The sequence below is a fragment of the Canis lupus genome, chromosome 13, assembly GCF_011100685.1.
Source record: "Canis lupus familiaris isolate Mischka breed German Shepherd chromosome 13, alternate assembly UU_Cfam_GSD_1.0, whole genome shotgun sequence".
NCBI classification, from domain to species: domain Eukaryota; kingdom Metazoa; phylum Chordata; class Mammalia; order Carnivora; family Canidae; genus Canis; species Canis lupus.
Window position 1 is genome coordinate 18,822,472 of NC_049234.1, and position 26,773 is coordinate 18,849,244.

At 38.5% G+C, this 26,773-nt stretch overlaps 2 long non-coding RNA genes across 2 annotated transcripts in view; one reads left to right on the plus strand and one right to left on the minus strand.

Annotated features, from left to right (window-relative positions):
* LOC100687744 overlaps nucleotides 1-5,236 on the minus strand; it is a 17,635-nt gene extending 12,399 nt beyond the window's left edge. The window contains exon 1 of the long non-coding RNA XR_005368593.1: nucleotides 4,982-5,236. This is a non-coding gene — a long non-coding RNA (uncharacterized LOC100687744). The remainder of the gene's footprint in view (nucleotides 1-4,981) is intronic.
* LOC102151563 lies at nucleotides 4,655-26,166 on the plus strand. The gene is made up of 4 exons (XR_005368594.1): nucleotides 4,655-5,181; nucleotides 6,016-6,092; nucleotides 14,790-14,914; nucleotides 23,060-26,166. It is a non-coding gene; the product is annotated as an uncharacterized LOC102151563 (long non-coding RNA).
* The last annotated feature ends 607 nt before the right edge of the window (nucleotides 26,167-26,773 follow it).

The following is a 26,773-nucleotide window of genomic DNA, read 5'->3' on the forward strand; positions in this document are numbered from 1 at the left end:
ATTTGCTTAATTTAACACTGACACAGGCATCATCACTTTTTACATTGCCAACTGAGCTCTGCCATTGGGCTTTTCCATTTATTTGTGTTTATAAAATCATTATCTCTTGTTCTTAAGAAGAAGAAGAAATAAAAGGGTTTTTAAAAGTTAAATAGTTGTTTTTTTAAGACAAAGAAGTCTCAAGAGGTTTCTTAAACTTCAAACCACTCTAAAAGAATGACATGGTAATGAGCTAAATGTAAATGAATCAGGAGCTTCCGGATTAAATTTGCTTTCAAATCCACGAGTTTATAACCAAAGGGAAACTTTGATTTCTTAAAAAAGCCCATGAGAGAATGGATAATATTTAACATGTTGGTCTATGCTAAATTAGGCCCTTTTATTGAATAATTAATTAATTTGCATATGGAAAGTATCTTCCCATGGCCTACCAAACAGGAGTTTTTCCTGAGGAAAATCAATGGAGAAGACAGCTCATATACCACTGCTCAGATAAGACAAGCCAAAGTCACAAGGCTTGAAAAGGACATAGTTGAAAAGGACATGGTTGCTTAAAGACACCAACAGTAATTGATTATGTCTATTTTCTCTTGAAAGGAGACTTCACTTCTCTTATTCAGTTTCCAAATCACCTGACTATTCATTTCTATTCTCATTCCTGGCTTTGGCCACCTGCTTCTCCAACTTTACTCTAAGCCACTCTCTTCTTTCCTGTTCCTACTTAGCTATATATCATGCTCCTTTCTGTATCTTAAACTTGTATCAAGCTCTTTCACACGTTGGGGCCTTTTCATTAGCTGTTCCCTCTGCCTAGAAGACTCTTCTGATGGTTCCTTGCAAATTGCTCCCTGTGATACGCTCGAGGGACCTTTGCTGTTCATCCTACCTCTACACCTTACTATTCTCTCTCAAAGCACCCTATTAACTTCCTTCATAGCTGTTACAATGATTGTATGTATCCTATTTATTTACTCTTTTTGTCTGTCTCTCCCTTTTAAAATATAAGCATCTAAAGTGCAAAGATAATTTTTGTTTGTTTACTGTTGTATCTCCAAAGCCATGAATAGTACCTGCCACATAGTGTACAAACAATAAATATTTGTGGAATGAATGAGAGGGTGAAGGAATGAAGGATGAAATTGTACAAATATGCTCCTTCACCTAAAGAATTATTTATAGAGGGAGAAGGTTAATGTGTTCAAATATTAACTATCTTAGATAAGGCTGAAGAAGAAGGCTTCTCTCCACTTGGTTAGCTTCCTTAAGTTCCATTAAGAAAAGCAACATGTATCAGGACTTCATGATCCACAGACTAATCTAAAAAGGTGACTACTTCGTAGAGTGTTCCACCATTGACCATATGCTGCTTAACTATTTCTACAAAATAGGAAAAATCAAATATCCAGAATTGTAGGGTACTAGAATGAGTTCTATGATTTTTTCATCTTGGACTTTCTCTTAGAGATGAACAAGGAGTACAGTTTACCCCTAAGTTTAAGGACAGACACCAACTGCTCAGAAGAGTGGTGACTCAGTATTGATAGAAAACAAGAAAGGTATCAAGTTGGATCTTGTCTATGATAAGGTCAATTATTTAAAACAATATGTTAACTGACCTTATATTGACCTAACAACTGATATTGTTTCATTTAACTTTATGACAATTCAAAAGACAGGCAAAATAGACATTTCATATCCCCATTTTCTTTTCTTTTTAAGATTCATTTATTTATTTGATAGAGAGAAAGACAGCACACATGTGCACACACATGAGCGGGGTGGGGAACAGAGGAAGAGGGGGAGAGAGAGAATCCCAAGCAGACTCCCCACTGAGCAGAGAGCCCAACACAGGGCTCGATCTCATGACCCTAAGATCATGACCTGAGCCAAAATCAAGAGAAGGCCACTTAACCAACTGAACTACGCAGGAATCCCTCATATCCCCATTTTCTATGTGAAAGCCTAACCTTTTTCTATGTGAAAGCAAACCAGGAATTCTGATGACAAGATGACAAGTTGCTACTTAGAGACAAGAACACTCATGGTGTCTGGAAGCCAAGTGAAAAGAAAAGCCTAGTTTCAAGAAAAGAGATCATAAGGAGTTTTTCTCCATATTTCACATATAGCTAAAAATCTGTTAACTTATTGTGTGTAAAGTTCATGCCAGTTTGGTGGGTAACATTAGAGTATGTAAAACAAAAATCTCCTGACCAAGAGCTGTCAACCTAGTTGGTAAGATCAGACATGCACACATAAAAAGTTCGATAAGATTGCAGATTCAGATCATTGGTGCTAAAGGAATTAGGAAGAGATGGAAAAGGAAGACATCAACTCCAGAATGCAATAGAAAATGAAAGTACTTCTTGGAGAAGATGGAAATTCAGTTCAGTAGAGTCAACTCAGACACAAAGTTTTGATGGATAATCTCATAAACAGTGACAAGGAGGAAAGTATGCCATATTTTGGGAAAGCAACTGATTTGGACAAAGGTTCTACCTTGATGGAGAGAGACTGGATTATAAACTACAGAGGTCAAGGTCCCCAGTGATATCATTAGAAGTAAACATATATATGGCAGAGGAGGGGGAACGTGAGGAAAAGGGAAAGACATAGACAAGAAAGAAAGGAAGGTAAGGAGAAAATGAGAGAAAGAAAAGGAAAAAGTGTTCTATAGTGGAGAGTGAAGCTGATTCAAAAAAAATGGTCATCTTTCTTCAAAGACACCTTATTTTCTAAACCCAAAACACCAGGACAGATGATTGAACTGTTCTAGAAAATCCTGGGTACGCAGCTACCGTATCCATAGGTCACACTGCTTACATGTGAAGCCCTCAAGATATACATTTTTGGATTAAAGCCTGATGGAATTTTTGTTATTAGCATTGTTGTTTTAATGGATAAATCTTAAGCACATCTTCCAACAAAATTAGGCTATTTTTGGAGACATTCACCTGGTATCTGGGCAGTAAGGGAATGAAAGGTAGGGGTAGGGACACCAGGAAATTGAGAGTAGAATTAATGCCTCTAATTTGGAAGAATAGAGATGGACCTGGGAAGTGTGCTATGGAGACGAGGGCCTTGGTTGCCAAAAAAGAGGAAAGCAATTTTTGAGGGTCTTATAGGATGCGTGCTGAGTACTCTCAACAATTTGCTCTATTTTGTCTTAGGAGAATCTCAAGAAGAATTGTTATAACTCCTTATTCAGATGAAGGAGAAAAAACTAAGTAACTACCCATGATCCTATTTTATGTGGCAAGTCCTCTTAGTATTAGAGGAATCCATTCCTTTCTACTCACACCCACCACCACCATCTTATTCAACCCACTATCATCTCTTGCCAGGATTCCTACAATTGCTCACCAAACAATATTCCTAACTCCAATCCCATCCTGCCACAATCTATTCTCTGTGCTGCAGCCAGGTGAAATTATCAAACCAGAAATCAGATCAATACCCTCTCCTGGAAACCCTTCAAATATAATATGTCTTCCTCTGACCAAAAAGCCAAACTCCTTAAAAATGTCTGTAAGTGGGCCAACCACACAATTTATCATCCAACCATAAAATGTATCTTCTTTTAAAAGTGAAAGAGAGCCATTAAAATTAATCTGGGGTGAGAGGTATGAATGAGGACTGTCCCAGGTACATAGGGACATGTGATCTTTATTATAGAGCCTTTCATGGCCTGTTTATAACTTTCCTATCTCACCTTTCACCAATTTCCCCACGGCCTTCTTATACTCTTGCTGTACTAAACTACTGAAATCTCCTCTACAACATGTTCTTTTCACTTCTTGCGTCTTAACATGCACTTTCTTATTATATCATCTCTCTTCACCAATTTTTCTTTAACCAGCTATCCTCTAAAGGATACCTGGGTCAGAGTTTACTTCCTCTACAAAATTTTCTCCAACTCCTCCAGGCTGGAGTCAGTGATGTTTTTATTGGTTCCAATTCGCCATGTGTACAACCCCAGCATTGCATTTAATAGACTACACACACGCCTATTTCCTTGTACATCTTCCCCCCTGATTGGATGCTCCTTTACTGTAATTAAGCACTTAGCACACGGTTCCATTCCTACCACATAGCAGGCATTTTTAGAGATTTAATACATGTATGTTGAGTAAGCAGATAGGTGAATGGAGAGCTGAAAGGATAAAAAAAAAAAAAAAAAAAAAAAAAAACTTATTTCCCCAACTTATAAACTGCCAGTATGATCCAGTTTTCCTTTCCTTCAAAGTAGTGATTTCCTAGCCTGGCTATGCATCTGAATCATTGAATTGGGATATCAGATATTTGGATTAAAGAGTCTGTTTTTAACAAGATTGCTGGGTGATTTTTAGTCAATGCTAGTCCAGTTGGTCTGGATTTAAGAAATTACATATCTGCAATGACCATCTGTTAGATTTTCTTTATTCCTATACAGTATGCTCTAGTGGAGAGAAATATTAACCCTCTATTTGAAAATTAGAAGTCATCAGTTTCATACCCAAATGATATGAAATGAACAAAGACACATCTATGGGGATGTGAATCCCAGGGTTCCCACTCTAGATATCCATAGCTCCAATCTGGGAGCTAGCTCCTATTGGCTTACTCATATGGTCAACATTTTTAAGATAAGAAAGATTCCTTTAGAATAAGCCAGCCGCCAGGAGTGGGAAGAGGGCAAGAGTTCTCCTTGGGGAATACATTTGCTGAATTTTTTTAAATTGCCACATTTCCTATCTTTAGCATTTGAAAAATATTGACTGTACTGAAAAGTTTTAAATTTATGGCAGGTTACTAGGGATTTTTCAGCATAGCCTGATCCAAGTATTCCCTTTGAAGTAGTGCCTATAATATAGTGCACTTCACCAAAGAAGAGAAAAGAAAAACAGCCTGTCTCCTTGAGAACAAGAACAAACCGCTTGCAAACATGAATTGAAAGCCTACTTTCTGAGTAGAGATACTAGTGACCAACAAAGCCATAACCTACCTCCACCTCTCATGCAACAGCAGTGGGAGACTCCATGGGGCAACGACCTCTCTGCTGACTTCTCAGAATCATTAGCCTCTGGTCTATCAACCTGCAGATAAGAAATCTCAAGAAAGGAAGAGTGATTGGAACTCTAAAGGAAGGCAGGAAAATGAAGGTCAGAAGGCAGACTCCACCGCCTCTCCTGCTGCCAGTTTGTTGTAAGTGTTGGATGAAGCACCCAAGTTCTGAGCTCAGTATTTTATCCCTTCTTAAAAATAAGCCTCACAGAACTTGCCCAATGTGCCAGGCATAATGACCACAATTCAATCCGTAAAATGCTTTGCATTCCTTGGGGAAAGCTGCCATATAAAAGGTCAGGATACCAGCCTGGGCTTGTTTGGGTTTTGGGATTAAAATTTTGACATTACAAATTTGACACTATTATTTCTAAAAACCTCTCATGCAAGGGTAAATAACCATCTAAGGCTTTGGTGACTTCACCCCTAGGCACTTGAGTGTACTATGAGTGAGCGTAACGTGAAGGCTTTGTATCTCCCTGTAGCAGGAAATTGGTTATATATAAATCAGGAGGGCCTCCCTGTAGAGTATAAATTAAAGGACAATTGAAAAATGAATAGTTGATCATCAGGGCAGGAAGGAGCATAGTGGGAAGTTAGAAAAGGAAAATGAGTATCTAAGTTGAAAATCTTAACTAGGAAAGGGAAAAATTTTGAACATAGAGATCTGAAAGAGATTAAAGGTATTTGAAGATGTCAAGCAAAAAGATCTTGCTATCAGTCCAATTAAAAAGATTAAGCATGTATTTTTGTTAACTTTTTATTTTGAAATAATTTTAGATTTACAGAATAGTTGCAAAGAATGGTAAATCAAGTTCCCATATACTGTTCACCAAACTTCCCCTAATGTTAACATCTTACATAATAATAGCACAATTATCGAAACCAAGAAATTAACATTGACACAATACTCCTAACTAACCTACAGACTTCATTCAAATTTCCCTGGTTTCCCCCTGTGTCCTTTTTCTCCAGGAAGATCCAGTTTCGGATCCTACATTTAATTTTGTTGTCATGCCTCCACAGAGATCTCCTCCAATCAGTGACAGTTCGTGAGTCTTTTCTTTCAATACCTTGTCATTTTCTTTCTTTTTTGTTTTAAGATTTTATTTATTTAATTGAGAGAGAGAGAGAGAGTATGAGCAGGGGAGAGGAGGCAAAGGGAGAGGGAGAAGCAGATGCCCTGCTGAGCAGGGAGCCTGCATGTGGGGCTCAATCTCATGAGCTGAAGGCAGATGCTTAACCAGCTAAGCCACCCAGGCACCCCAACTACCTTGACATTTTCAAAGAATACCAGTCAATTACTTTGGGGAATACCCTTCAGTTTGGGTTGTCTACTTCTTCATGTTAGACATGAGAAATTGGGCAAGCAAGCATAGCACAGAAGCAATGCTGGGCCTGTCTCAGTGCATGAGAGCAGATATGAACTATGTTGTTATGTCTGATTACGGTAACATACACTTTGATCACTGGGTAACGTGTGTCTGTTGGAGTTCTTCACTATAAAATTACTATTTCCTCCATTGTAATTTATAAGTAGATTATGAAGAAAGACTTTGCAATAATGCCAATATCCTTTTCTTTAAAACAAAACAAAACTTTATGTGTTTAGTGCGGTTTTAGGGTCACAGCAAAATTGAGGAGAAGGTAAAGATTTCCCATATCCTCCAGCTCCCACACATGCATGACCTCCTCCACTGTCACTATCCTCCACCTGAATGACGCAGAGCCATATTTGTTGCAATCAATGAACTTACATTGACATGTACTAATTACACAAACTCTATACATTAAACTTCAGTAGGGTTCATTCCTGATGATGTACATTCTATGGGTTTGGACAAAAATATAATGACATATCTCTATCATTATAGTATTATACAGACTATTTTCACTTTCTTAAAAATTCACTGTCTCATCTATTCATCCTTCTGCAAACCAGCCCCTGACAAACACTGTTCTCTTTATTGTCTCCACAGGTTTGCCTTTTCCAAGATGCATATGGTTGGAATCATACCATATGTAGCTTTTGCAGATTGGCTTCCTTCACTTACAAATATGCATTGAATCTTCTTCCATATTGTTTCGGGGCTTGATAGTTCATTTCTTCTTAGCACTAATGATATTCCATTTTCTGGATGTGCCAAGTTAGGCCATTCACTTACTGAAGGACATTTTGGTTGTTTCCAAATTTTGGAAATCATGAATCAAGTTTCTATGAACATTCACATCCAGGTTTTCACTTGGACACAAGTTTTCAAGTCCTTTGGGTAAATACTAGGAAAGGAGATTGCTGGATCATATAGTAAGTATGTTTAGTTTTGTAAGAAGCTGCCAGACTGTCTTCCAAAGTATATCATTTTGTGTTCCTACCCAGCAATGAATGAGAATTCCTGTTGTTCCACATCCTCACCAGCATTTGTTGTTGTCAGTGTTCCAGATTTGCAGCATTTGAATATATATATGATATATATAGTAATATCTCATTGTTGTCCTAATTTGCATCTTTCTAATAACATATAATGTATAGCTTCTTTTCATACATATATCACTTTAATCATGTACTTTTGCCCATTAATTTTAGGATTTATCAAGGGTTCTTATCTGCAAAAAAATTAGCTGTCACTTTTACCTAATGATAATCTTTCTATTTCCCTTGTTCTTTCTACATTTAATAAGAGCATAATATTGTTTTAGTGAGGCCAAAGGGGAAGAAGCTTCACATTCTTATTTGTATACTTTTTTTTACCAAAGAGAATATTTTCAAGCTCTCCTAATACTTGGTGTAAATAGAACTCATCCTAACCCATTTAGGAGATAAATGGAATTTTCATTTCAATAGGCACAGCCTGAAATAGCCACTTGATGATCAAAGTTAAATTCTCATAATTTAGGTCCTTTTTATTGAAAAATTCAGCCATTAATCTTGAATTCCATATTCAGTGCTAGGTACTAGACTAAGCGCTGGAGATACAGTATGGGCTAATAGAGACATGTTCCCAGTCCTAATAAAGTTTTCAGTGGAACAGAGAAGGCAAGTGATAATATAATTCATTGAAATTGCTGTGAGTTCATAAATGTAGAAGAATAGTTCATTCTATAGAGGAATAAATGTGCCTAACCTAGTCTGGGTTAGGTGACTGGTCTGATCTACAAGGGTGTCTCAAGCAAGAAAAAGCTGAAATTGCTGAAAGAATACTAATATATAAAGATAAATCAGGGGCATAAGGAACTGAGAAATCATGAGGCTGAGGAGAGTATACAGGGAAAATCTTGCAGGCCATATCAGAACATATCAGAACCATTAATATTGACCAGGGGAGAAATGGAAAGTCACTTCAGGGCTTTTAACAGAGGTACACAAATTTGTGTTTGCAATTCCTTAAGACGACACTGGCAAGCTGTGTGCAGACTGGTTACAAGTGAGGTAATAGAGGCTATGAAAAGACCATTTGGGAGCTTAGTGAGGAAGGACAAACAAGATACAAAAGTATTTCAGATAAAGGTAATGATAGCATAAGTGGAAAAAAGAAGGAAGATTCAGGAGATGCTAAAAGGTAGAATAAATCTGGACTTAGAATTGCCTGTGAAAGATAAAGAGACATATGTGTCCATGGTCACCTCCAGGACTCTAACTTGGATAAATGAGTACACAATGGAGCACTCACTGGATAGGGCAAGTAGAGGAAGAAGTTGGTGAGGGAAGTTCATGACTTCAATTTTGGACATAAACAATTTGGGGAGAAGCAAATAAGTGTTAAATGGGGAGTGGATATGTGTGTCCAAAACCCAGGAAAAAGCTGATACTGCCAGCTTGGATTTTGAGGTTATAAGCATATTGTTGCTATTTCAAACCATGGGAGATGAAGGGTTGCCTCATGTGAGTGTGGGTTGAGAAGAAGAGTCTGGAGACCTATGTCAGGGATGAGTCTCCTGGAAATGTCAGATGGGGAAAGATGGGTCACCTTCATCCGGAAATGTCAGAAGGGTGAGAACAAAAAAAATAAAAATAAAAATAAAAAAAGGTGATGACATAGAAAAGAAAGTATACATTCTTCTCTCCCAACAGTGTAGTTCTCCACCCTCACCTCCACCCCCACTCTGTTCTCTCACTACCTGCCTACTTCTGTTTCTCCACTTCTTTATGTTATGTTGTGAAATTGAATGGACATTTCCGGTCAGTCTACATGCCAAAAGGTCTTTCAGCAAACTTCTCAACAGTTAGCGCCTCCTTCAGTTCCAGTTATCTATTTCTGTATTGCAAACTACTCCAAGACTTACTGACTAACAACTTATTGTCTCTCATGGTTCTGGATTGGCTGGACTTAGCTAGATGGTTCTAGTTCAGTCTCTTAGGCAGAAGCACTCAGATGTCTGCTGGGGTTATCATCATCTGAACGCTAAAGTGGAGTGAGTCAACATGATGGATCGTTTACATGGCTGGTGGCTCATGCTGTCTGTCAGCTGGGGGTTCGGCTGAAGGTTCATCTGGGGTTATCTCTTGGAGCGTCTACATGTGGCTTCTGATGCCAGTGCTAAATGTGTTGTCTCTCAGCTCCAAATCTACCATTCTCTGCCCTTTCTGGGGATACTTCAACTGGACGTTGCAAACAATTCTTCATTGCCAGCTGGTGAGACATCAGGCTTTTCACAGAAGGCTCTGGGGTGACACTAATATCCCTTGGTGATAGAGGCAGGAAGACATTTCTCTTCAGGGTTGTGATCTTCCATTATTATCATGCAGGATAGGACCCTGGTGGTCCTTGTGGACAAACTCCAGATGCACCCTCAGATCATGCTTTGCTCCCTGGCAACCATTTGGGTAACTGCAGTAGGCAGCTTCTGTTGTAGCTCTCAGGCCACGTGCTCCCCACCAGGCCCTTATCTGGGCAGCTCCAGCTCCCTCCTCAACCCTACTCTCTTACCTTTTTGCTACTTGCAAGCTGCCTGTTTCTAGCTAGTCACAACCTCTTCTAAGAAGTTCAAATCTCAGCATTGGGGGAAGGGACTCTCTCCTAGTCCTAAATTCCTTCTCTTGTCCTAGAGGGGATGCTTGGCCTCTTCAAATCCCATTTATTCTTTTAGTAGTTGACCACCTCAACTAGATAGTAATTACTTATATTACATTTTCCCCGTTCAGATAACACCTGACTAGATCCTAATTGATTTACCTCTCTGTGTGGTATGTCTGGGACTGCTCTTGGGATGGGCTCCTAAAGAGAGTGACTTGGGAGTTATCCCTAGCTTATCTTTTCTTCCCTATGTATGTTTATCGTCCAGTTATCTCATCTAGTACTTGGTTTAAAATACCATCCAGATGCTGGTGGTTCCCAAATTGTACCTCCAACCCATAATACCCTACTGAGCTCCAGTTCATATATTCAGCGATGCCCTTAACCTAATAGGTAGTTCTAGCAAAGCTCTTAATTTCCCACATCTTCATATAGACATATTATTTAAAGAAGGCACCACTACTTGTTCAAGCTGATTCCAATACTAAAAAAATGGTTTCATTTTCCCTCCAAAGTGCACTGCAAAGCCCCCCCCCCAATCATCCCTCATCTGACCTCCCAATACCCCCAACCACATCTAATGTTTTCTTCATACACCAACCAGAATAAACATTTTAAAACCTAAATCAGATCATGGCACACCCTGGGTTTTCTTCAGTGATATCCTACTGCACCAGCCAGCCAGCTGGTAGGCCAGCCAGCATTTGTAGAACACTGTGAATTTGTGTAGAACCACAAACCATCTGACTCCTGCCTACTCCTTTAAACTTACCTGATTTTTCCTCTCATTCCTTCTGCTCCAACCACACCACCTCTCTTGAATTCCTAGAACATATAAAGTCTTTTCTTTCCTCTGGACTTCCAGAGCTTGTCCTCTGCCTATGATGTTCTTTCTCTGCTTTTTTGCAGATGGTTAAGGTCTCCTACAAGGGCCACTCTTCTGGCACTTTCCATACACTCTTACTTTTCTCTTTGTGTTTCTCTCTTAGTGTGATTAATCAGTTTTCAATTAGTTCCTTTTTTTATAATCGGTGTCCTTATTTTTGGAATATAAGCTCCATTTATCAATTCTACAAGTATTTTCTAAATTCTTACTATGTTTCTGATTTTTTTCTGGGCACAAGAATACAGCAGTGACCAATGTCCTGCCCTCTCAGAGATGACATGTGCTTTAGGTAGTTAGTCAGCCAATATCAGAGTGTAATAAGGAACATCCAATTTTATTTAATTCCAAATAAAAACAAATAACAGAGCCCAAATCTGAAGAGAAATTGTCCATATTACTTATAATGCTAAGAATCTTTGATAAATCTCTATAATGTAAACTTTCAGCAATAATCAAAGCAGCTCTGGTGAGCAGAGAATATCAATATGGGAAGATGCAACTTTCATTGCCATGTTTACATCTTCCATTCTGGTTTTAACATAGAAGGTGGTGGTGACATTTACTTGTTTTCCTTAGTCGTTCTTGTAGATTCATGTAGGTGTCTCCATCTGGAGCTTTATTTCGAATCTGTGTTGAATGCCAGCCAGCATTTGTAGAACACTGTGAATTTCTTTTATAACAAGCTTATGGAGAATGGTAGCTGGGGTGGGGAGGAAAAACTACCCAGACTTTCATGCATGCGGACTTCCAATAATATCAAACTTTAAAAATTTGATCCATGCATGTGCATCCCATCTCACTGTAGATTCCAGAGGACAAACAAGAAATGCAGTAAGAATGAACACACCATGAACAGAACACAACCTTGGGCCAGAGGAGACAGAAACTTGTATTTCATTTAAATAGATGGAAGGACAGAACTTCCAAATTTTTTGAAGCTACTCACTACAAATTACCTATGCACAGAGTTAACCTGTATTAAAAAAATTCTATTTGAAAAGAAAGTTACATTGATCACAGTGAGCCTTAGAATCTTAAAATCTTAAAATCATGATGCTCCATAGAGCATGATGGGTGGTAGATATCAAAAATCAAAAGCATGAATCCCCTACCCTATGTCCCTGCCAAGCAGTCTTTTAGATCATGTTTACATACCTCTGGTGCCAAAACACTCAATGCCTTTTCATCTAAAGATATTTCAGGCTGTTAAAAAGCTCTTACTTATGCAATTCAAGTGTCTCAAAGTTGCTAATATAAAACTTTCCAGATATCAATTTTCATTAAGGCAAAAGCAAAATGCCTCAAGGCCCCCATCGTATATACCTGAAAATTTTAGTTTTCCTCCCATATTCCAAAGGATGATTTGTGGGTCCAGTGGTCTCCTAGACCTTCTGATTCTGGATCCCGGCTTATATTGAATGTGCCATCTGGGTTCTTTTATCTTACTTCCAGAAGCAGCTGTCCACTTGTTGCATATTGTGCCCCATGTGCTGATGGCCATGCCCATATTTCATTTCTTAGAGTACCAACTACTACAAGCCATTTAGGAAACTTGTTACTGCAAATGAGTAAGTCACAGAAGGAGAGCAATTATTAGATAGTACAGTTATGAAGACAATTGGTCATTTCAACACACAGATTCAGTTTGTCACTGGCCATTCTTCTCCTTAGTCTCTGATCTACCACTATGACCTCTCTCACCCACTCTGTCAGTCTCTCTCTCTCTCCCCTTCTCTCTCTTCCAACCTACAATGTGCAGGGCTGATATCTAAAAACACTCAATTTTGTCTTACCTTATTATGGAAAGTAACTCACTCTCTAGTTTCTTCCGACTCAGACTAGTTTGATGTGGGACATTATACTTGCATAGTAAAATTGTATTATAGAGTGTTTTTTGCATGCAAAGGAACAGTTTTCTCACTTTGATTAGCTCTGTTTCCTTGGTTCCTAAAGTAACCAGCTCAAACTGTAACTTGCTTTAAAATAACACAAATGTCTTCCCTAAATCCTTTTTTTAAAAATATTTTATTTTATTCATGAGAGACACAGAGAGAAAGAGAGAGAGTCAGAGACACAGGCAGAGGGAGAAGCAGGCTCTATGCAGGGAGCCCTGCGTGGGACTCGATCCCAGGTGTCCAGGATCACACCCTGGGCTGAAGGCGGCACTAAACCGCTGAGCCACTGGGTCGCCCTCTTCCCTAAATCCTTATGTTGGCCTGAAATGGGTCTTCTTAATGTTTCTATGTATTGATTGCATGATAGTTATTGATCTTTTACTTTATGCTAAACACCACACTAGGTATTGAGGAATATTAAGACCCAAATCCTGCCTTCAGTGATCTAGAGAAAATTCAAAAGCAATTAAAATATGTTCTAAAAATTGTTCTTCTGGAGCTAAGCACGGTGTTTATGGGTGAAATACCGGAGTGCACTTACTCTAGACATGGAACACTGGGTTGAGTTGTGTCTCCTTCAAAACATGTATCCAAGTCCTAACTCCCAGTACCTGTGAATATGGCATTTGGAAATAGGGTATTTGCAAATATAACTAAATTAAGGATTGCTAAATGAGATCATCATCATCCTGGATTTAGAGTGGGCTTTAATTCCAATGACTAGTGTCCTTAAAGAGAAGAAACAGGGAGATGACACAGAGATAGGGAAAGAGAGTAACATGAAGGTCTGTAGGCAGAAATTGAAGTTGCACTGTCACAAGCCAAGAAATGCCAGGAGCTCCCAGAGGCTGGAAAAACCAAGGAGACATTCTCTTCTAGAAGCCTTTGCAAGGACTATAGCCCTTCCAACACCTTAACAGCAAATTTCTAGCCTCCAGGTGTGAGAAAACAGATTTTTATTGTTTTAAGGCACCACATTTGTGGTAATTAGTTGTAGCATCCCTAGGAAGTTGATACAGAGGGTTGTCTAAATTTCTGCCAGGCATATAATGTTTAAACTAAGAAATCAATGTGAACAGGTTAGTGAAGGGTTAAGAGGGATTGGAGAGTGTCCTGACTCAGAGAACAGTACCGGCATAATATGAATCCGTCAAGTGATGACTGCTACAATTTTCTATTCCCTATGAGAGCAGGAAATGGAGATTGTGCACAGCTAACAAAAGAAAATATATAACCATATAGGTTTATAATATAATGTAAAATACTTAATATGTCTATAAGCTTGTAGCATATGAGCAATATTAGTTATGAGTCACCAAGTTAAATATTAATTAACATCTAAATATTCACTTTCAAATATAGGTAGACTTTCAAAATTGAATGAAAAATAATCCTCTTATGTGTTCTGCATGTTGCAATTCTGTACAAGAGGAAAGCTCAGTGACTCAGGGGTCATTTCGCATCACAGCACTTAAAACACCGAAGCGCAACAGAAAATAGCCTCACCCTCTCCCGACCTAAATTGAAGGTGAGAATCTATTTAGCACAGCAAAGGTTGAGCGTATTGACCTCACTTGGGACGCCTAAGAAATTATTGTCTTGTGCAACAGTATCAAACTTTAAAAATTTGACTACCAGCATTTTTAATGATCAAGTTAAAAGTTGGAAAATTTAATACTTATTCTTGTGCCCTGGAAATGCATTCCATGAGGTGACATTAGTCTTCAGCTTCAGTTTTGGCCGAATACTCATTTTAACTCTGGGTCACCTGACATTCAGCCACAATGTGTATTTGGTTCCCCTCTCCCATGTGTCTAATGGGCTTACCCTGAAGGGTCTGCTGTGTAACATGGCTAGCACTATGGTAAATAGCCAGGAAAGGGCAAGATTCATGACAAGAAAGTAAAGTGCTTAATTAACATAAAAATATTCTATTGTTCCTGAAATATGTTTAAGAAAATCATCTGGGGAAGAAAAACGGAAGCCCAGAGAAAGTTCCTGTGTCCAACTGAAGGGCTGCTCCATTCTACTCAAAGAAGCATTTTGGTGAAGTCCAATCACAAGAAACAACTCATAGCATGGTGAGTGCCAACGGGACAAAAAATACTGGTTGACAAAAAAGCGATATGGTGAGCCTATTGGTGCAGGAAAAAGAGTGATAGTAATTGATGGACACAGATGGAGGGGTGGACCTTGGTTAAGAGAGAGGTCACTTCCTTCCCAATACTGATAAGACATACGATGAAGAGAGGGGAAAGCTGTGTTTTATCTTGTTTTGTTTTGTTTGCATTTTGAGACTGAACACATTTCAATCTGGATTTCTGTCTTCTGGGTACTGCTGAGTCTCCAGTTCACTCTCACACCTGGGGCATAGGGGGCTCTACATTTCTATTATGGTCCTTCGAGCTCTAGTTTAGTCAAAATCTCTGCCTACCTCCTCAACTTCTCTGCTGCTTTCAAATTTGCAAATGCCTTGAAAGAAAAGTGATGCCAATGTGCTTTCAGCCCTCTCTTCTTTTCTTGGATCTTGGGTGCACAAGTCCTGCTGTCTTGGTAGCTCTCAGATATCTTCAAATGTTTTGGTGCTTAAGTTCTTTGCCTTGATTCAGCTATTTCAGTTGTTTTCAGAAAGAGGTTTAATCAGATACAGCTAGTCAGTTAATTCATGGAAGTCTAGCTGCATTTTTCCCCAATATTACCTACAATTCACTCCATGTCCACATATCCAGAGATTCTGATCTGGGATCACATATGGTTTATTTTTTTAAAGATTTTATTTATTTATTCATGAGAGACACACAGAGAGGCAGAGACATAGGCAGAGGGAGAAGCAGGCTCCCTCTGGGGAGACCAAAGCGGGACTGTATCCCAGGTCCCTGGGATCACACCCTGAGCCTAAGGCAGATGCTCAACAACTGAGCCACCCAGGCGTCCCCACATGTGGTTTAAAAAACAAAACAAGACCCCATGGGAAATAGCACCCACACCTTCATCCTCATCCCTTGATAGTCATGGGTTTAGAGACTCTTCTAGAAGCAGTCTGAGACTCAGACTTTGGAAGTTTATGGAACAGCCTTCCTGGCAGCTAAACTCCCCAATCACTATCACCTTCCTTTTAGACCTAACGTGGCTACGAATCACACTTGCCACTTGAGAGTAATTATTTCCAGGTACAACAGGCTTTTAAAGAGCCTCTAAAATACACTTAAGTAATTTAATTTTAAATTAAGTAATTTTTTTTTCTGTTTCCCCAAAATCTCCAAGATAAGTTTGACATTTTCCTGTGTAATTATACATTGACTTATTTGCTTCACTTTTTTTGTTTTTTTTTTTTTGGGGGGGGGGGTTGTTTTTGTTTTCTTGCGAGACAGTAAAATACACATTCCTGGATTTATTCCAACATGCGCTATAGGCATCACCAAGTCTGAACCCACCTTGTTCTCCCATAGCACCCAATAGGTGACTCAGAATGCCTCTATTAGTTGTTCAGAAAGTGAGGTCATGGCCTGAAGAAGAGGCAAAGAGCCAGTTACTTAATAAGAAAATAAGCCTTTCATCTGAAAAATAAAGACTATAATTTCTAGCTTTCCAAAATTTTTCTGAGCAACTACAAAAGAATTATTGAAAAATATGTTTTTAATATACTTTTGAGAAAATCCCTTGAGCCTTATCAAAAATAAATACTTGTACTATCCTGATGTCTACACTTGGAGAATTCCTATCTGGATGCAAGAAGCTAAGGACAAGACAGAGCAAAGCAATCATTCCTCTAAGGAATCACACTGTTTGGGGAGGATGGAGAGGAGGGTGGCACTCAGTTCAGCTCATATGTTTTGATTAGTGTATGAAATACCACCTCCTGTAATGAAATCCCGGATGAAGGGTGACCACCATAGGCCCTTTCTTTGAGGTTTAAATTAGCCAATTGCTGCATCGGAGGAGGTGAGTCTGCTTTTCTAAGGAAAAAAAAAATGGTGTCATGTTGACTTAAATTTCATAGCATAATGAAGAAAGAAGTCTTTTTAACAGAAGGGCTAAAATACACAGCAGCCATGAAAAATATCTGTGAAATTGTCTTTCAAAATCATCCCTATTTTTTCATGAAACTGCATATTTCAAAGAAAATGTAGAAGAGGACATGGTTGTAACTAGGACTGTCTATTACTAGAAAATGCCCTTCCTTTTATAATACACATAGAAAACCTCTATTTTCCAATTTTCCACAACAAACAGTATTTTACATTTATAATTAGAAAAGTTATATTTAAAGACCTTTAAAAGCTTTGAGCCGGTCCCCTTGGCACCTTGCTAACAGTTCCTATTGGGTTTAAGTGAGCTTGGCAAGCTGACTAAGAGAAACATTTATCACTGTGTTATCATTAGAAGCTGCCCCATGTCCTGCTCAGCACTGACAGGACATCCACTGTGAGTTAATTGCTTGTTCAAAATTTAAAAATATGTGATAACCTCACCCATCATCAGGGTTACTGTTTCTCATCTTGAAGTAGAAATGAACTTGGATTCTAGCCTCCTGGACTCTGAACAAGAGAAGTAAGTCCAATAATTCATTCCTCTGCTTTGTCACCATTGTGGAGAAGTGCTCTTTCTAAAATGATGCACATGGATCCATAGTGTGGTTCAACCCAGAGCCAGTCTATACATAGGAGCCAATGAGACAATTTAATGCCAAGAGTACCAGGCAAAAACATCTTCCCAATAGCTTATCATTTATATTGGCCATTCCTTTGTATTATCCTAAAGCATCTCCTAGCTAACATTCAACGATACAAGGTCCTGTACACGTAAGAAGGGCTTTCCATGCATCATCTCATTTCTCTTCACAAACGCCCTGTGAAATCAACCGCTTGTTATTTTTGCAGTTTTAGTGAGCAAATTGAGAATCAGAGAGATTAAGTACCTGCCCAAAACCACAGGGTTAGTAGCCAACAATCTCAGACTCAAACTCAGATCTGGCCTGACTCCCACACCCCATGCTCAGAACCATCGTGTGACATTGCCTTTTTCCACGGCTCCTGGGAAGTTTCAGGTAAGTTAGTAAGTAGGTATGCAAGCTACTGAATGACCCTGGCAAGCTACTTAACCCGTCTGAGTTGGATTTCCCTTAGTTATGAAATTAGCATGGTAACAATACTTATTTGAAAGGGCTGTCATAATTAGTAAAAGGCAATAATGCAAGCAAAGTGTTTCTGAGACAGCCTAGCCCTCATAATGCTAAATAAATTCTAGTCTATTATTTTCTGTGAAGATAAGCTCATTACTTGTTCTTATTGTCTATAACCACTCCAACAAAATACCTTTTAAGTATTAGAGACATCTTTATTGTTCAATACTAATCCATTTGGGGCCAAACCATAACTAATTCTATGTAAAACCTTGAGCACATCTAACTGGTCTTCTATTTTATCCATGTTTCTCCATCAAGTCTTCAGAAAACATGGAAAACTTTACATTACATTCTTACAAAATCTAGACATACTCAGTCGAGGCCATTCATCTTCAAGACATGCCTAACCAGTCTAGAAAGTTCATTTAAAAATAAAGCGAAAAGAAAAGGAGGACATGAAGATAGTTTGTTTTGTATAAGATGGAAATACATGTTAGGTTTCTTTAACCTAATATAGCCAAAGTTTAATCCCTTATCTTGCTAAGAAACCAGTTGTTCATCTTGTCTGTATTACATTGAATGATGCCACCATCATTCAGGCTCTCTAGACACAGAAATCATAAAGGCTGTTATTTATTTTTTTATTTATCTTAAAAATAATGAAAAACCTCAAGCATAATTATAATGAGAGAGGGGATCCCTGGGTGGCGCAGCGGTTTAGCACCTGCCTTTGGCCCAGGGCGCGATCCTGGAGACCCGGGATCAAATCCCACGTCGGGCTCCCGGTGCATGGAGCCTGCTTCTCCCTCTGCCTGTGTCTCTGCCTCTCTCTCTCTCACTATCATAAAAAAAAAAAAAAAAAAAAAAAAAACTATAATGAGAGAATAATCAAGAAAAGCTTGATGGTACCAACTGTCTCTCAAGTCTGTTCAATATGTACGTTTTGCAATATTCGCTTCAGATATTTTTTTCTAATTGTTTTCAAAGAAGGACATTATAGATACTATAAAGTTTTCTGTATAAAACTCCCCGATCTCATTCTCTCCTTTTTCCCTGAGGTAATTACTATCCTGAAATGTGGTTTATCACTTTGTATGTTTTTAAAACTCTGTCACATATGTTTGTATCTATAAATAATATACAAGATTCCTTTGAATATTATGCAGAAGGCATTATACCATACCTATCTTTTAACTATCTCTTATATTTCATATTGCAATTTTCTTGTTATATCATTGTGGAAAAACTTATATGTTATTCTTTTCCTTTACTTGCCAGGTTTCAGAATAATGAATTGGTACTCTTGCAACCTACAAAAGGTGACCTGTGGGATTCTTAAAAAAATACCTTTATAATCTCTTGAATTATAACATATTTGGTGCTTCCATCAATGGCAGAAACTATTCACTTTGATATTCTGATGGTTTTGTACTCTGGACACCATTGTTTGAAGAGAAAACTGTATCATAGTCTCGGGTCAGCCAATTGATGACTTAAAGCATGGTATGAAATCAGAAGGCCTCTTTAACAGCATTTAATAGGAGGAAAACTTAAAAAAAAAAAAAAAAAAAAGCCGGAAAGCCTCAACAAGCTCCTAACCAAAGTCAGAGGCCACATCGAAAGAGCAAAGCCCAAATGCTTAGGTTAGGATAGGGTCACAGGGTAGATGCAACTGTAAATATTGAATCTCTACATGCCCTGGAGCCCTCTGTGCTGCATAAGTGGCCTATTTCCTCTCGCTAGAAGATAGCACCCAGATCCCCCTACCCAACTATGACCTTCCTGCTGGCAGGATGTACACAGACCTCAGCTAATGCACATACCTTCCAACATCTACTTCTACCTCTACCACTGGCCACTAGACTAATAACCAAGTTCAAGCATCAGCATTGCATAGCCGGATGTAGTGCTGTCCTGATAAGGGAGGGAAGAGATTATTCACTAAAAGACCTATAGAACTTGGCTACTGTGTACCAGCAGAAATGAGAAAGCCTGAGAGAGAAACTTGAGGATCCTGACTGACAGCAGTGACAGGGAAGAGGGTATGTAGAATACTATGACAGCGGATAGGGTATCTGTAAGGCACTGGAGGAGTGTTGACAGAAGCACTTCATGCAGAAAAGATAAACCCAAATTCAGAGTAAGTGACTTTTTGAGTAAATGACTTTTTCAGTAAGAATAAAGACCTGCCTCTTCTGTTACTGGAGTGGCCCATTATAATCAAACTGCCACCAGGTATCTGGGGGATCACTCCAAGGAATGGTACCCCTAGTCACTCTCTCCTGCTTAATTTGGGTTTCGCCTCAATGCAAGTCTTAGCCCTGGAAGAGGTTAAGATTCATTTCAGGACTTCATAAGGTCCAGACTGCCCAACATTATGTGATCTCACTCATGAATTAGGACCTGTGTGTCCTCCTCCATCTTTTCTAATAGGGGCACTGAGGTTCCAAGAAGACTTTGCCTTTGGAAATTAGTACTTACTTGTTAGTGATTTCTCGGTGCTCCAGGTCAAGGTCTTTAAATATTTTCTCGGGGTTTTTTGTCTTGTTTTGTATTATGCCCTATTTCTTGTTTGGTTTTGCTTTGTTTGTTTGTTTTTTATCATAGAGGGTGTTTTTGATTTTGATAATTTGGCCCCACTCACTTATATTTTCAAATTCATGAGAATATTTTATTACCTAATTTGGTTGAAGATATTTTTTGTTTGTACAATTTTTGTGGTTGTTCATTTCATTTCAATTTAATTCAAGGAGAATAAAAAACTATTCCTTTGACACCACTACTTTTCTTATTATATGCTGTATAATGTTGTATTATGTTACATTATATCATATCATATGTGATTATATTTATGCATTATCTACATTTTTTAAAAAGATTTGTCATTGCCATTCATGGCTCTTCTTTTTGATCAATGGTTCCCTCTATTTCACTGAGAAAGATTGATTCATCCTCACTATTAGTAGAAACTGCTTTGACCATAATCAGTATTGCCCTTAAGTCCCAGCAAACCTACCCTGTGCTTAGCTCTGGCCCTCCTCCTGCAGACCCCTCCCCACAGAGCAAGTAGTCCTAGAAATCAAAAGAATGTGATCACCCAGTGTCTCTGTCCCTCTTTTAGACCAAAATTAGGGAAAGACTCAGGAATTCCCTGCCCAAATGGATACAAGCCCACTTCCAGGGCCTGCACAAGTTGGATGACACACGAGGGGTAGTCATGGCATGGCTCTTTGTTAAGCCAAGGGTTGGGAGAGAGCCAGTAGGATGGAGCTTTGAAGTATGGGCTGGAGCATCCACATTCACGTGTGCAAGACCCCTCACAGTATGGGCTGGAATTGGTCAGAGGGAAGTTTGGTTTGGCTGTGGGCTCAACCCTCCTTTTTACTCTACCGCAGGCTCTGTAAGTATTAGGGGTGGGTCTGCCAGTGATCCTCAAATTATAAAATCTTACAGTTTCTCAAATTTCTCAAACTATTTCTGACTTGTTTTGCAACTCAGCTCCCCCACCTAATCACTTCCTTTCTCCACTGCCTTTTTCAGATTTTTAGGGATGTCTAGAGCCTTTTGCTATTTCAACATGGTGCTAAAGGGCATCTCATGCTGAGTGGGGCTCTCAGTCCATTACATAAGACATTTCTCTAGTTATTAAAAAATATTATGCTGGAGTCAAGTAACACAGTGAAGCTCTCCAGCATCAACAGTACTTTCACAATATTTATTTTCTTATCATGTGCACAAAGATACATATATGCACATGGACAAGCGTAATGTATTTAATGCATTCACTTTGCTCAATATGCTTCATCATCTCTAGCATTTCTTTTAAGTATATGACCTTTTCTAGACAATTCTTTTCTTTAGATTTATTTTTCTAATTTTCTTTAAAAATACTTTTACTTAATAATAATAGATAGACAAAAATGGTTTAAAAACAGGAGCATAAGTTACCATCCCAATAGAACAGTGAAAATATGGGAACCGTATTATATGAATCCTCCAGTGCAGATTCCAACCAAAAGGATTTTTGCTAGCACATGTATGTAGTCTTATTAGCACGGATTTCAACTAAAGTAGTAAGTTTTGGGTAGATATTTTATAAGAAGTTAAGGGAAGATTTGGACAGCGAGCATTCACATAGTGAGGGAAACCTCTACTTCTCTCTGTTGTATAATCTCTGTGCTGCCAAAAAAACTTATTTTTCCAGTGTAAATGTTATTCTAATTAAGTTTCCCTAGTTAAAACTATGAATAGTTTTTCACAAATATAAAAAAATCTAAATCATGAACACATCATTCAAAGACACTCATAACCTGATCTCAACCTAGCTTTCCAGCTTCATCCTAACTTCTTCCAGTCATAGCAAAACCATATAAAGCCACTTACTCAAACAATCCATGCACATATACTGATTCCTTTCTTTGGAATATCCTTCTCCATTTGGTACCACACCTACTTTCTCTTTTCTCAAACCTCTAATGTTTCCTTTCCCATCCTCATGCTTAGCAGATAACTGCATTTTATTTTTCAGTAAGAAGATTGAAGAGATAACTTTGCTTTCTGATTTGCTAAGAAAATTGAAGAGAATGTATACCAAATCTCACTACCGTGACTATATATCCATTGGCATCTACACCTTTAACACTGCCTTCCTTTGTGTTACTATAGACAAGCTGTCCTTGCTTCTATGCAAGGCCAGACCCTGTATGTTTGTGCTAGATCCTTACATTCTTATTGACCGTTATGCCACTGAGATCTCTCTTCAAGAAACAAACTTACCATTCAGCTGCAAGGAAGGCAGTTGGATGATAGCCTTCAACTTCAGAGCCTTTTTGGATCTATCTTAGCTTTCAAGGTAAGACTTTGGATTCCTGTATAGTCCTCATCTTACGATGGACCATTAAAAAGCTACTAGGATCTATTTCTCCTCAACATGAGATAGCTTTACTAGGAAATGTTTGCTTCCAGGTTTCCTTTTGCTTTTTCTGAAGCTCTCCCTACTCAATCCTGCTTCTATCCCCTCTTATTTCACAGATGTCAGATTTGAATCATGGACTGAAGGCTTCCCCTACCTAATATTGTTTCTTCCCCCTTTATCTTTCAGACATTCTTACAGGGAATTTGCACTGCCAATTTTATCTGTGTCCACTTCCCGAAGGATCAGAACTATCAGAGTTAATAGTCAGAGTGAATTGAGAATTGGATTTGAGAACTGAATCCCTTACCACCCAACTGCCAATAAGGACACAAGTGGTCAGAGCTTTACCAGGACATCTTCTATGAAGTAAAAGACTAATTGTTATAAGTGCATCTCCCAAAACAAGGAAGGAACCTCTCTGGGGTCCCCAAATAATTCTTTCATTTACACATTGGTTGACATGAAAAAGAACCAGCTTTAAGTGAATGTGAAAGAACTATGTAGCAGGTCCAGACTGTGGTACAATAGCCCTACCACTTGGGTTATACATTCTAGCAGACCCTGTACTATTGGGGGTGTCTGAAGTGGAAGATGTAGCATGGAGTTTCTGGCAAGGACCATTGGGCATACTACAAGGCAGGGTCCTGAGGTTCAACAGCAAGGCCAAAACATAGGCCAGGGAGAGTTATTTGCCTTTTAAAGACAGCTCCAAGGGAGTTAGTGGGCCCTGGTAGAGAGGGAATACTTGGCCGTGAGACACCAAAAGCCACACCAGAATTTCCCATCAAGAGCTGAGTTATATTAGAACCATCAAGTCATAGAATCAAATAGTCCCAGCAGCAATTCATGCTAAGATAAAAATGGTAGATACATTCAGGATTAAACACTAGTAAAGACCAGACAGTACAAGTAAGCTATATGATCAAGCACAGCAGACCCCCACATCATCATGCTGGCTGAATGCCCCTCCATCAGCTCACACTAATGAACATATGGCGGAGGGCATCTACAAAACCATCTGAAGCAGGAAGGAACAGCCTGAATTTAGTTTATGAATAGTTCAGCATATGGGTACAAGCCGAAATTAAATGATAACTGCATTATAGCCACACTCAGAAAAATGATCTTGAAAAACAGTAGAGAGGAAAAATCTTACAGCTGGGAAGAATCTTAAACAGAACAACTGGCTTATCCACTTATAATAGAAAGATAAGTGGCCTAAACTAATATATATGGAATAGATATCAGTGGCAGATGAGTCTGGCAAGTTGGTCAGGAGTATGAAAGCCAGGAGTTAGAAGGTTGTAGACAAATACTTAAAAAAAGACTTAAGGACAAAACTTTTGGAGTAGAGGGTGAAGATGTATATGTGGGAGTGAATGTATTTTATTTGAAACATGTTCTTATCACATGTTAATAACTTCCAGAAAGCATTCATAATTGAAAAGGCATTGAATAAACAAGCAGAAAAAATTGGGCAAGCCAAGTGGCATTAGGCAGTGTTTGCCATCAGACTTTTGAATTGGCATGATGGTTCCATGAACAGAGTGGCTACAGCAGCAGAGATGAAGACTAATTAATCACGGGCCACCCTTATCAATGCCTCTGATTTAACAACAGAGCCCAAAAGTATATCCCTAATATGGCCCTATTCCTTGAGGAGACTGCCCAGCCACTTGATGACAAGATGATTATATTGGATCACTGTGAACCTCATGTCTACTATGCATCTGGCTGCTTCCTCCTGATGAAAATAATATCCTCTATTTCTCTTCCTATTTCCAAATCTCAAATGAATGCCTTTCATTGGAAAATGATTCAGGAACCAGTTGAGGAAGAGAATTCAGGAAATGAAGTTCCTACCTTTTCTTCTGTGATGCAGAGATCTTACAAGGAGGTGGCTATGAGGCCAAGTTAATGACAAACATTTGACCATGGTCCATCCCTTGTCAACCTGGCATTTATACTCTTTTGTTACCCACAATTAAACTTCCAAGTTAAAGCAATAATAATTGCTGATGGCTGATTTTATAACAATCTTCAAGCATGATATATCAATGGAGAAAAAAAGGGATTTGACCCAGGCAAAATAATTTGTCTTTCTTTGTTAAGGTTAAATAAATTGGACATCTTAAAGAGAGGCAGGAGAGCATAGTAGTTTAAAAATGTGGACTCACAAGACAGATTGTTTGGGATCGATCTTATCTCTCCTCCTTACTAGCTTGTGACATTCAGCCAGTTGCTTAGTTTCTTGACATCTCACTCTCCTTTCTCCTAAGATAGAGATAATAACTGCACCTATTTCAAAGGGTTGTTGTGATAAAAAAAAAAAAAAACATGTTCAAATATGTTAAAATGCCTAGATCCATGCCTACCATATAGTGGACATTCTATAAGTTCAGTTGTGATTATTCCCATCTTGAAGACAGTTTGTGGTTGTGCCTGCAGGCAAGAAAATGACAAAATGTCGAGTTTTTTTTTTAAATTAAGACTTTATTTATTTATTTGAGAGAGAGAGAGCATGAGGGGAGGCAAGCAGAAAGAGAGGGAGAAGAAGGCTCCCCACTGAGCAGGGAGCCAGAGGCAGGGCTCAATCCCAGGACTCTGAGATCATGACCTGATCCAAAGGCAGATGCTTAACCAACTGAGCCACTCAGGCGCCCCCAAATGACCTCTTATGATCTCCTCTAATGCGGAGTTTCAAAGATTTTTGTGGTTTAAGGTTGCTGAATTTGCCCAGTCCTAAAAGTTTTCCCACCCTTCCTACCTTATCTTCATCTTCACTGTCTTCTCTGTGGACAGAATGCTCTTAGCAGTGTATGGGAAACATCACTGACTCATGCTCTCCTCTGCCGCCATCCTCCACCATCAATCAGTTCATCTGGTCAGATCACCTTCTCACCAACCCACCTTATTCTCTTTTCTTTCTCTCATCTCCAAAAAATTTTCCATGCCTCCTCTGGTGTTTGAGGTTTTTCTTAAGTCTTCCTAGACAGTAGTTCTGATTTGGTCCAGGGAAGAATAACGTCAAGCATAGTCCTGGGATGGAAATTGCAAAGGCTCAAATATAATTCCAGCATTCCAATTTGGAACCCAGAGGGTTGGGAGTTCCATAACTGGTGCACACTCAGCACTTTGCTCCCTTGTGTTATTGGTGCACATTGGATTATAAACTCTTTTAAGGACATGGCTTGTGTTTTATTCATCTTTGTATCTTTCCCAGCACCTGGCACAATGTTTTGCTCAATAAAGGATTGTTAATGGAAATAAATAAAATGAAATGGAATAATGTCCTTGGAAATTTGTGAATAGTTTAATTGCTTAGCAATGAGGTTATTTTCTGACATTTTCTTTTTATTTGAGTAACATTATTTTTAATACAGAAAAATTATAGATATGACAAAGATGATAATGCCATTATCCAGAGATAGCCACTGTTGTTACCTCTTGCATTTCATTCTAATATTTTAATTTTTTTACTTAAATATTAATATCCTTTTCTGTATGCTATAGAGTTTTTTAAACTGAATTTATTTTCTATTATTTACCTTAAGAAATGATATTGGATACATCAGATCTACTTGTTTAATTTGAAGAAGGCTAATTGTCAAAAACCTACTGTGAACCTCCTCTTATTGAACAAATATTAGGTTAATTATTTTTCCATCTAGAACAAGATGAAAACATCAATAATTTAATTTACTCATTCATTTTATACTTACCAACAAATGGTTATAGGACTCCTTCTATATGCCAGACACAGTTACATGAGGATATTCTAGTAAGCAAAAGAGACAAAAATGTCTGCCCTTAATAGGCATTTCATTCTAGTGGGGAGAGAGAGAAGTAAAAAAATAATAAATCAATACATATCACGGAGTGTGTTAAGTAGTTATAAAA